We start from the raw sequence: 12645 nt of genomic DNA on the forward strand, positions 1-12645 counted from the left end.
AAGACTGTCTAGGCTGTGCTGATAAAGGAGAGAAAAGAAAAAGGAACCAGAGGAAATAAAGGCTGCCTGCTTGGTTTTGCCCAACTGTATCAAACAAGATAGCTTAACAAGAAGTGATTTATTGGGCGAGGAGGAGAGCATTGGGACCATAGTGTGGAAATGTGCCCTTCCCACTGTGCCTGGAAAACATCAGCTTGCGGGAGGGAGGACACAATGAACGTGAACTATCTACTCAGCATCCTGCTCCACCCCTTCCTGGCCTAAACTATCTACGAGAAGCAGTCAAACACAAAGCTTAGAAAGTTCATTGGTTGTCAGCGGCGGTGGCCTAAGCCTTTAATCCCAGCACTCGGAAGGCAGAGGCAGGTAGATCTCTGGAAGTTCGAGGCCTGCCTGGTCTACAGAGTGAGTCCCGGGACAGAGAAACACACAGAGAAACCCTGTCTCAAAAACAAAAACAAAAACAAAAACAAAAAAACCAAAGAGTGAGCATGTAACTCAGCATGGCCGCTCAGAGTACTTCAATCCCTTAACCATATTGGTTGGTTCAATAGTAAGCATGTGACCAAAGCAAGATCAACCAAGGGCCTCTCTAAAACTCCCTTAAGATAAAGCTGCCTTCTGCTCTGTGACGTCGTCAAACTTAAAGACTGCATAAATATAACTGTGGCTCTTTCCCTCAACCACAGAGAAAATATGGACAAATGTAGGGGATATTGTACTTCAGGAGGATATGAGCCCCCAATCGTTTTCATTATCATACTTTTTCATAAATTTAACCAAGCAACCAGAAATTTTAAAATGGGTCCGGTGTGGCTGCATATACTCCTTTTAATCCCAGCCAGCACTGGGGAGGCAGGAGCAGGCAAATCTCTGTGTTTGAGGCCAGCCTGGTCTACACGGTGAGTTCCAAGCCAGGCAAAGCAACAGAGTGAGAACATGTCTCAAAACAAAAACAAAAACAAACAAAAAAAACCAGAGCAAGCAAGTAAAACATGGCAAATTTTCTAGAGGTTGGGATGACACTCAGTTGGTAGAATGCTTGCCTAGCACCTCGTAACCCAGGCATCGTGGGGCACGCCTGTAATCCCAGTACTCAGGAGGTGGAGACAGGAGGATCAGAAGCTCATTGTCATCCTCAGCTTCAGGTCCCAGCACCCACAAGCTGCCTCACAATAGTCCTTAACCCCAGTTTCCGGAGATCCAATGCATCTTCTGACTTCCTCAGGCTCCTGCACATACATGGGACACATACACACATACGTAAGTACACACACATACACATCCATACATACACATAACATCTTTAAACATTAACACAGGGCAAATAATTTTTGTGCAAAGAGAGAATAATTGTGCATGTAATTATTTTAATGTATGTTGATATGTGTAAAAATGTTTATCAAAATTGAAGTATAAGAACTGAAGGAGCAGAACTTATTGAAACCAGTTCACTGGTATGCCGGAGCCCGCCAGCAGAGTGGAACAGTACGTGAGTGGGGAGTGAGGACAAATCATACCACACACGGATCGGCTTGAGAGGGCCGTCAGTCTGAAGCAGCCCGGGTTTATGCCAGAGTTCATTATTTACAGGCAAGTAACATCAACACAAACAGAAAAAGGTGTGGAACCACCTAACCTTTTTTCAAAAGCTACTTCCCCAGGTGAAAACATAACACAGCAGCTTAACAAGCAGCTCTCCACCCCTCAGCGTGAGTCCTAGTCATCCAGCTCAGCTCATCAAGCTTGGCCGCAGGTGTGCTGCTTTAGCAAGAGGCCGTCTGCGTCCAGGTGCCGGAGGCTTCCGGGTTACCTGGAGCATCCGGGACTGTCTCTCAGGCTGGCTTTGTCTGTAGCTGCTCTCCACACTTACAGTGACAGAAACTCAACTTATATTATCTTCACCCCCAAAAGGGACCTGTGTTAATGATTGGTATAAAAATACAAGGACCAGGTGGGCGGTGGTGGCACATGCCTATGATCCCAGCACTGGGGAGGCAGAGGCAGGTGGATCTCTATGAGTTCAAGGCCTGCCTGGTCTACAGAGTTTCGGGACAGCCAGGGTTACACAGAGAAACCCTGTCTCAAAAAATCAACAAACAAACAAACAAAATGCAAAATCCAGGGATAATTTCAGTTCCAGAAACAACAGCAGGACTTACTCTGTGATGCCTTTTTTGTTTTGGTTTGGTTTGGGGTTTTTGAAACAGGGTTTCTCTGTGCAGCCTTGGCTGTCCTGGACTCACTTTGTAGACCAAGCTGGCCTCGAACCCAGAGTGAGGCAGAGTGCCTCTGCCTCCTTGAGTGCTGAGATTAAAGGCGTGCACCACCACTCCGGGCTGTGATGTCATTTTTCCACAGGAGTCGCGTCTCGTCGCGAGCAAGTCTCCCACGTTGCCCAGTGGGGGGGGGGGAGTTAATTTCCACCTGGTGCCCGCCCAAAGCATTGGTAGGCTGTCATTGGGCAAACTTTATTAACATGCACCCCAGTGAACCAATCAGCATGGCCCAAGGGAAGGCACATGCTAATCAATTAGATTAGCTTTAACATCTTTTCTCTGGCACTCGGGAACTAATCCTGGCAGACGGTTCACGCTTGGGAAACGCTGGACAGGGTGCTAAACACAGAACGCCCACAAAGGACAGCCCCTGAGTCCCCACCCCAGGATGAACAGGTGCCTGCGCCATGGTTCTCGCCCCTTGAGACCGCTTGCGACCTGCTGTGCCACACAAGCCTTTTGCCTTTTTTCCTCCTGCCTAGGCCACATTTCCCGAGGACAAGGACCTTGCCTTTTGCTGCGGTAGCTAAACCCTGGCAGAATGCCTCAGATACAGTTGGCACACAATAAGTATTTGCTAAATGAATGACCGACCCTTGAGCGTGTGACAAAATAAAGGCCTCAACAGTCGAAAGTTTTCCCTGGTTGGACCCCAGGCCATCCTCTGGCCTCCTTGGTTTGCCCTCTCAAACACACAGCAGCTCCCTCCAACGCCGCAGGCGCTTTCCCACATCGGCGCTCTGCTCTTTCCTCTGAAGACGGTCCTCCTGGCATGCCCCAGAGACTTCCGGTGGAAAGACCTGGGAGGGCTGGCAAACCAGTTTTCTGATCAGAGGGCCCTGCCGCTGAAACGTGCGCAGTGGAAACGGCTAGGTCGCTCGGCCCCATCGCTCTGCGGTCCGCCTGTCCCCCCGCCGGACACTGTTCACGTGAAAGGACCGCGCCCCTCTCCCTCGCTGTGGTTGGTTCTCCAGCCGAAGGACCCAGAACAGGGATGCGTGTAAATTGGTGCGGGGGCCAGGAAGGCTGAGGAGGCAGCTTCCTGCGCGCGAGACGATAACAGCTTGTGTTTATTGAGCATTTATTGTATGCCAGGCACTAGGCCAAGCGCTTGGCACAGGTTTCCCCCTTTGATCTCTCCCCGAGGCATGTGGTATTCCCACTTTATAGTTGGAAAAGAAGGGGAAGTGGGCTTAACTGGAGTTACAAAGCTATGTGGGGGTGAAGCCAAGACTGCACCCAGACCTGATGCCCCAGAACCCTTGCTCTTAAGCCCTAAGTAGAAAGAAGACTGTAATGAATGCTCAGTGGGAAGTGGAGTAGGCGATGGGGGTCCCAGAAAAGACAGTGAGGGCTGGAGTGATGGCTCGGTGGCTCAGAGGCCTGAGTGCTGTTCCCAGCACCCACCTCAGGCAGCTCACAACACCTGTCACTCTAATTCCAGGACATCTGACGCCCAGTTCTGGCCTCCATGAGTACTGCACACATAAGCGCGGTTATGCATCCATAAAATTTTAGAGTAATAAAAATAAATGAATAAAGACAGTAGCTGCCTTGCCTTCCAGAGTTTTGCTGACCCTGTCGATTATTTGGGAAAACCGACTGTATTTCCTGCAGTCATACTGCTATACACTCTCTCTAATAATTTCTCACCGTTTCGCTAAGGGGAAAGTCACAGGCCAAAGTGCATGGGAGATCAAAGAAATTCCTGCTTTTTTCCCCTCCACGACTTACAAGCTGTGTGACCAAGGCAAATTGCTCTCCCTCTCTGAGCTTGGGTTTTCTTGCCTGGAAGATGCGTTTGCTCCTTGCCAGGCTTTAGAGGGTCAGCATGAGAACTGCTTACATGAGATGCGGGATGCGCTGGGGCTGGGAACCGGGTGTTGATGTGGAGAGAGCTCTGAGCGTAGGGTAGATTCTAGTCGACGGTATGTTCCCGCAGCGCCCGGCACCTAGGCCTGACTGGGGATGGTCCTCCGCAAACACTTGCTTTGGCGCCGGGGTGATGGGGAACCGCTCGTGAACAGCTGCTGAACAGTTCTTCCCAGCTGCACACCCTTGGCGTGGGAGATGTGGTTTACACCCCTGTTTGTTTCTTCCGCCAGTTAATGATTTACCGCCGGTGTTTAATTTTGTTTAAACAGAAACGACCCCATTGGTACCCAAGGCTCTGTCTCGGGCCAAAGTGGCTCAGAGATCAAAGATAACCAAAGACACTGGCGCCCTCCCACTGCCCTCTCCTGGAATCGTCCTTTAGCCTGCTGGCACCTCCTGCTGCCCTGTTGCCCCTTGACCTTGCGTGTAGCCACGCTTTGGTTGGCCCTTCTCTTTGAGATTAGCTGGCTTTCCTTGGTTCACCAGGAAGCCATGCGCCCTCCAGAACTCTGGCGCCGTTGTCTCTACCACCCGCTTTAAGAGAACACTGCGCTTCCAAGGACTCATCCAGCCTAGCCTAACGCCCCCTCTTCTCTGCCACCCTGTATTCCCAGGGGCCCCCTGGACTTCCTCCCTGGAACTCTCTCCTCCTGGAATAGACATCCAGAGGTGTCTCAGATTTGTTCATTCCTTTGAGGACACTGAGAGCCGTGGCTGTCTTCAGCTTGGCCCTGTCATTTACACAGCCCTTCGCCCTCCCGCATCTGGAGTAACAGGCATACTCATCAGCAGGACTGACCCGTTCTTGCAGAGAATTCGAACATGCTTCATCCCACAGTCCTCTTCGTCTTCTCTAGCCCTCCAGACTGGGCTCCTCCCCACTGGCTTTCACATCCAGATTCCTGTCTTTCGGCCTCTCCTTTCTCCCTCTAACTTCTTTCCTCCCGTTAGTTTTTTTCCTATTCTTTTCTTTTCTGTGTTTTAACAGGGTCTTATGATAGAGCACGTGTTAGACTTGAACTCCTGATCCTCCTGCCTCTGCTTCTTGAGTTCTAGGGTTATAGACATGTGTCACCCCACGCAGCTACCTAGAATAATTTTTTTTTTTTTAATTTCTACTCCCACCGCTAGACTGTGTTGGGACAGTATCATCACAAACTTGATGTCTTTAAACAACAGAATCTCACTCTCTCACAGTCTGAAGGACTGAGGGTCTACATCAAGGTGTCGCCAGGGCCGCGTTCCCTCCAGATCAGGGCAGGACCCTTCTTCCACTCTCCCAGCTTGTGGTGGCTGCTAGCGAGCTTTAGCTTGTGGTTCCATCTCTCCAATATTTTCCTATCTTCAAATGGATTTCTTCATCCCTCTGTTCATCCTTTTCTCTTTGCTCTCTCTCTCTCTCTCTCTCTCTCTCTCTGAATTATTTATTTATTTATTATGTATACAATGTTCTGTCTGCATGTACACCTTCATGCCGAAGAGGGCATCAGATTCCATTATAGATGGTTGGAAGCCACCATTGGTTGCTGGGAAATGAACTCAGGACCTCTGGAAGAACATCCAGTGCTCTTAACCTCTGAGTCATCTCTTCAGCCCCTCTTCAGTCTCTTATGAGGATTTTCCCCTCCTCCCCTCAGAGACGTGGTTTCTCTAACAACCCTGGCTGTCCTGGAGTTTACTCTGTAGTCCAGGCTGGCCTTGAACTCACAGAGATGCTCCTGCCTCCGCCTCTCAAGCGCTGGGATTAAAGGCGAACACCACTGCCACCACCACCACCCAGCTCTTATGAGGACTTTTAACCTTACATTCAAGATCCACCTAGGAAATCCAGGATGAGGTAAGATCAGTGAGATTCTTATCTCAATTACATGTGCAAAGACCTGTTTTGAGAGACCCATGATTACTTATTACAAGGTACATCTTTTGGAGGTACCCTATGCTGGTTAGTAGCAGAGGATGGACCATTTGCTGTGACAGGCCTGACCACACTGCTTTTTAGTTTGTTTGTGTTTTAAAAGATTTATTTATTTTTTTCACATGAGTGCTGTATTTGCATGTATGCCTGCAGGCCAGAAGACAGCATCAGATCTCATTATAGATGGTTGTGAGCCACCATGTGGTTGCTAGAAATTGAACTCAGAACCTCTGGAAGAGCAGCCAGAGCTCTTAACCTCTAAGTCATGTCTCCAGCCTCTGACCATATTATTTTAGAGAGGATTGTGACGTGTCTGGAATCCTGGTCTGAAAAAGCCATTGAGTGCTTGAAGCTCTCTGTTTTGGGCTGTTCTGTGAGAGCTTGGACTATATGAGAGGTGAAAGACTTATAGATAATAGAGACCTGGCTCATAAAGTTCCAGAGACAAATATTCTATTGCTTTTGTGTGTGTGTGTGTGATATTAAAATAAGAATATGTGAGTTTTGTTTAGCTAGAAATGCAAAATCAGCTGTGATTTAACAAGAGACTAGCATCATTGAAGTGAAACCTTTGTTTACTGGGAAAATAGCTGGTTAGTTGGAACTGAGAAGCTAGCTGTGGTTGAGAAGAAGCCACCATCATTGAGGTGAAATCTTCCAGGAGTATTTCCTGAGGGTAGGCACACAGAAGCTGTGCTCCGGAATAGCAGGCTGCCTGTCAAATTCACAATATGGAAGCGTCTTCCACGTAGTAATGGTTTTGAAGTCCTAAAGGGGTGAGTCAGGGAGAGCAGCTGAGTCTTGACACCGTGAGAGCCCAGAGGAGGCAGTCAGTGTCAAAGAAGGCACAGCTTCAGTGAGACCATGGAGAGAAGCTGAGGCTTGGTGCCATGTGGCTGGGCTGGAGTCCCTCCTGCAGAGAAGCCAGGAAGTCCTTGGTGAGGGTGCCACCTCGGTTATAAGAGAGCGAGGCCCCCGGACACAAAGATTCCAGGGCTTGGTAAGACCACTGTGGATGGTGACTGCTGTGCAGCAGAGCTGTCTTGGGCCTTCTGACAAACCATGGATGCTGCGGAGCCCAGAAGATGATAAATGAGTCCCAGATGGTGGACACTGAGCTGCTTATGCTGTTGATTTTGGGGTTTGCTTTGATCTGGTTACAACTATGCCCTGGTTCTTCTCTCTCACTATAACAAAGTATTTAGCTTCTTTTTACAAGAACCCACAGTTGAGAGGCTTTGAGTATTTTAAAGAGAAATTTAACTTTTATTTATTATTAATTAAAAAAAATTTTTTTGTTTGTTTCTTTTTATTTTTTTCAAGACAGGGTTTCTCTGTGTAGCCCTGGTTGTCTGGACTCACTTTGTAGGCAAGGCTGGCACAGAGATCCACCTGCCTCTGCCTCCTGGAGTGCTGGGATTACAGACGTGCACCACGGAGCTCAGCTGACATTGAACTTTGAAACCACTGGAATTTCTAAAGACTGTGGTACTTTTAAAGTAATATTAACACGAGAGCTTGTGGAAATATATGAGCAGGGCATGAACGGCAGCAATGTGTTTGTGTGTCAAGATGACAAGAAGTCAATTGTGTTGGTTAGGACTTGCCAATTTAACAATAAACTGGAGTCACCGCAGAAGAGGGAAACCCAGTTGAGGGATTTCCCCTAGCAGAGTGGACTGTGGGCAAGTCTGTGGGGCGTTTTCTCGGTTAATAACTCATGTGTGTGTGTGGGTCCAGCTCACTGTGGGCAGTGCCACCCCTCCCCCCCCCCAGCAGGTGGTCCTGAGATGTGTAAGAAATCAGTCAGCATTCCCCCGTGGCTCCGGCCTCTGCTCCTCTCAGTTTCTGCTCTGACTTCCCTCACTGAATACATAAGCCAAATAAACCCTTTCCTTCCCAAGCTACTTTTGGTGATGGTGTTTGTCGGAGCGATAGGAAGCACACTGGGACACGGATCTTTTCGCACTCATGACGAGTATTCGCTGAGTTATGCTAGAGGGAACGTGGTCTATCAGAGGATGAAGACGAAACCAGTGGCTGGTTGTGGTGGCACGCTCCTATAATCTCAGCACTCTGAAGGCTGAGGCAGGGGAAACACAAGTTCAAGGTCAGCCTGAGTATCTAGCAAGACCCTGACCAAACTCCCAACCCCTCCCCCCACAAACAAACAAACAGACAAACAAACAAACAAAAACCATGGGGCTGGAGAGACGGCTTAGCAGTTAAGAGCACTGGTTTCTCTTCCAGAGAACCTGGGTTCAATTCCCAGCACCCATCTGGCAGCTCACAACCACCTGTAAGTCCAGTCCCAGGAGATCCGACACCCTCCTCTGGCGTCCCTAGGCACCAGGCATACACATGGTACCCAAGCATCAGGCAAAGCACCCGTAAAATCAATCAATAAGATTAAAACAGCAGAAACCACACAAACAGTAAGAGCCAATGATAGACACCCCAGAGCTTTACGACTGAAGGGAAAGTACTGCGCCTGGAGAAGGAGAAGGCTCTAAGATGGGGCAGAGCGCAAGAAGGGACAGGTGCCAGTGGTGCTAAAGAGATCAAGGCCGGAAATGGAGGCTTTGCCTTCGGAACCCCAGCAAAAATCAGGAGAGTAAAGTTACTCAGTTCTCAGTAACTGCCACACACCTGAGGGAAGAGCGCTTGCTATCCAGGAAGAGAGAAAATGGGGGGCTGGAGAGATGGCTCAGCCGGTAGGAGCACTGGCTGCTCTTCCAGAGGTCCTGAGTTCTATTCCCAGTGACCACAGGGTGGTTCACAACCATCTGTAGTGGAATTTAATTCCCTCTTCTGGTGTACATGAAAAAAAGAGCACTCATATAAATGAATGAATGAATGAACAAATAAATAAATACATCTTATTAAAAAGATGGGGATGGGGCAGGTAGATTTCTTCATCATAACACACACACACACACACACACACACACACACACACTTCAATTTTAAGAAAACTCGGGAGCATCAGCTGAGCCAGGATGGGTGGGTACAAACGCACCCAGGAGCTGTTGAGGAGGAAGCAGTCTGACCTGATGCTCTTCTTCCTGCGGGTCCGCAGCAGGACCTCCAGCTGTCCACGCTGCACAGAGCTCCCCGCGCCGCTCAGCCTGATGAAGGCGAAGGCTGGGCTCCAAGGCCAAGCAAGGTTGTGCCATTTACAAGATTCGTGTCCGCCGCGGTGGCCACAGAGGGCACAGCTTACGGGAGCCTGTCCGCCGTGGTGTTAACCAGCGAAAATCTGTGCCCCCGCAGCCTTCAGTCTGCTGCCGAGGAGAGAGCTGGACGCCGTTGGGGGGCTTCGAGCGTCCTGAGCTCTTACTGGCTGGGTGAAGATGCCACATAGAATGTTTTTTTTGAAGTTATCCTCATTGATCCATTCCAGAAAGCTATCAGAAGCAATCCTGACACCCAGTGGATCACCAAACCAGTCCACAACACAGAGAGCTGCGTGGGCTGACATCTGCTGGCCGGAAGAGCATTGGCCTTGGGAAGGGCCGCAACTTCCACCACACTCTTGGCTGCTCTCACCGTGCAGGCCGGAGAAGGCGCAACACTCCCCAGCTCCACCGTCACCGTTAACACGCGTAATGTTTGCCAAATCCATACCCATTCATCAATTTAGGACAGTCAAAATAAAATAAAAAAAAAAAAAAAAAAGGAAAGAAAAGAAAACTCAGGGGCAGTCAGTGGTGCAGAGGCAGGAGGATGGATCTATTAATTTGAGGTGACCAGCCTCATCTACAAAGTGAGTTCCAGGACAGAGAAACCCTGACTCAAAAACAAACAAACAAAACCAGAACAAAACAAAACAAAAAAATTAAGTGCCTATATTTAAAAAGACAAAAACAAACACTATTTCAAGGGAACTTGTATGTGTGTGGGGGGGGTTGAGCATGTACCTGTATGTATGTACATGCAGGGACCGGGGGGACACCTTAGCTGTCACTCCTCAGCCACAGTTACCTTGCTCCTGGGCTAGGTCCTCACATCCCCCTGGGGCTTGTCAAGTAGACTAGCCTGGATGGCCAGTGAGCCCCAAGGGTCCTCCTGTCTCTGCCTACCCAGTGCTGACATCACAAGAGTGACACCAGGCCCAGCTCTTTGACGCGGCCTCTGAGGGATCAACCTCAAGCCCTCACACTCGCAAGGCCAGCCCTCTACTACCGAGCTGCCCTGCCACGCCAGTTCCCTACGGAGTTCTTCAGGAAGTCACACCATGAGAGAGACACGAACTAATGCAAAGCCTTTTGTTAAGGGGACGGAGAGATGGCTCAGTGGGTGAGAGCACTTGTTGTTCTTGCAAAGGTCCTGGGTAACCTTTCCCCACACCTGCGTCAGGTGGCTCACAGACGTCTGACTCCAGAGCTAGGGGTCTAACCTCTAACATCTATACTTTTACATCTGCACATAACTTAAAAAATAAGAAAAAATCAATCTTTAAAATCTTTTGTTACACAAAATGGAAAATTACCAGTCACAGATGAGAAGATTATTTTTTTCCCGGCAACATGAAATCAGTGAAAGTTTGGGAAGCCATCAATCAGCCATAGATAAACATGAGTCGCCCCAGGAGGAGAGCGGGAATGAACAGTAGGCAAGCCCACAGACTGGAAAACCGACAGGCAACAGATGTGTAAAGGAACTCACACACGAACATTAAGGAGCAAATTAAAACACCCCTAGGAACACAATGTGAAATAGCCAATAAGACCAGCAAGAATCAAGAATTCTGAAGCTGGGTGGTGGTGGCCCACGCCTTTAATCCCAGCACTCAGGAGGCAGAGGCAGGTGGATCTCTGAGTTTGAGGACCAGCCCGGCCTACAGAGCGAGTTCCAGGACAGCTCTGTCTCCAAATATAAAAAAGTAATAAGATAAAATCAAGCCTGGAAAGTGCTGATGATGAGGCGGAGCCTCCGTGGACAGGTCGGCAACTGGGAGTTGGAGAGAAATTTCGTAGTAGAGGTTGGACCACATGACGTGCTCCAAAATCAAGTTTTAATTGATGCCACAGGCAGAAAAGTCCGTACTTGGCCTCATTTGACAGGCTTGTAGTCAAACACATATTGTACAGAATTACCTCCAGGTTGTATAATTAAGCTATAAACATGCACATTTGTAATATTCATATCATATCATGAGTGAACTTTTATGTTTAAAATTGAGTCTTATCCTCAAGGTCTGTCTCTTTCTCTGGTACCTGTGGTGTGTGTGTATGTGTGTGTCTGTGTGTGTGTGTGTGTACACCCATGTGAGTTTGAGGCCAGCCTGGTCTACAAAGTGAGTCCAGCCAAGGCTACACAGAGAAACCCTGTGTAAACAAAACAAAACAAAACAATACAACACAATCGAAAGTCAATGTTTGGAAGCCTATAAATCATCCACAAATAAATGTAAGTAGCCCAGTGGGAAAGCAGCCGAATGGAGCAGTGGGCAAGCCACAGATCACACATACACAGGCACCAGTACACGTGGGTACAATGTGCCTGGTGCCCAAAAAGGCAAGAAGAGGGCAATGGATTCCCTGGAACTGTCACAGAGAGTTGTTCTGGGGGCCAAACCCGGGGGTTCTGATAGAGTCGTACATGCTCTTGAGCACGGAGACACCTCTCCAGCACCTTCTTTACCTTTTTTTTTTATTTATTTATTATTTTTTATACAGTATTCTGCCTGCATGTGCCCATGCACACCAGAAGAGGGCACCAAATCTCAGTATAGATGGTTGTGAGCTACCATGTGGTTGCTGGGAATTGAACTCAGGACCCCAGGAAGAGCAGCCAGTGCTCTTAACATCTGAGCCATCTCTCCAGCCCCTTCTTCTTCCTTTTAAAGACAGGAATTCCTTTCAACCTGGGACTTCGTTTAGACTGACTGGCCAGCGAACCCCAGCACCTGTCTCTGTCCCCCAGCACTGGGTTACATGCGCACACCATCATGTATGGCTTTTAAACATTTACTTCTTTTTCTATGTTTGGGTGTTTTGCTTGCATGTGTGTCTCCATCATGTGTGCGCAGTGCACGTGGAGGCCAGAAGAAGTTGTCTCATCCCCTAGAACGGAAGTTACGGACAGCTGTGAGCTGCCTTGTGGGTGCTGGGAACGAACCCGGGTCCTCTGAAAGAGCAGCCGGTGCTCTTAACCGCTGACTCTCTCTCCAGCCCTGTCCACGCCCGGCTTTTCTGCGGGCTCTGTGATCTTAACTTAAGCCCTCATATTTGCACAGCAAGGACTTTATCAACAGAGCCATCTCAAAGCTCAGTGCCTTTTTGTTTGGCTTGGTTTTCGTTTTTTGTTTTTTTGGACATGGCTTCATATATTTCAAACTAGCCTTGAACTTGCTTTGTAACCAAATCTGACCTTGAACTTTGACTCTTTCCGCTCCTACCTCTTTCATGCTGGGATTACAGGTGTATGCAGTCACACACGTGGAGCATTCGATGGGGGCGATCCGTTCAGAGTCTTACTCAGCTGTCACCCCAGCCTGCAGTAAAAGGTGTGCAAACCCCACACGGGAAAGCCCTGCCTCGGAAAACAAAACCAAAACTAACGGAAAGCACC

The 12645-nt window shown here is 48.7% G+C and overlaps 1 pseudogene; it reads left to right on the forward strand.

The window, feature by feature from the left end:
- The first annotated feature begins 9068 nt into the window (after positions 1-9068).
- On the forward strand, positions 9069-9669 carry LOC110546080 (large ribosomal subunit protein eL15-like; annotated as a pseudogene).
- The last annotated feature ends 2976 nt before the right edge of the window (positions 9670-12645 follow it).

The sequence above is a fragment of the Meriones unguiculatus genome, chromosome 12 (genome assembly GCF_030254825.1).
Source record: "Meriones unguiculatus strain TT.TT164.6M chromosome 12, Bangor_MerUng_6.1, whole genome shotgun sequence".
NCBI classification, from domain to species: Eukaryota; Metazoa; Chordata; class Mammalia; order Rodentia; family Muridae; genus Meriones; species Meriones unguiculatus.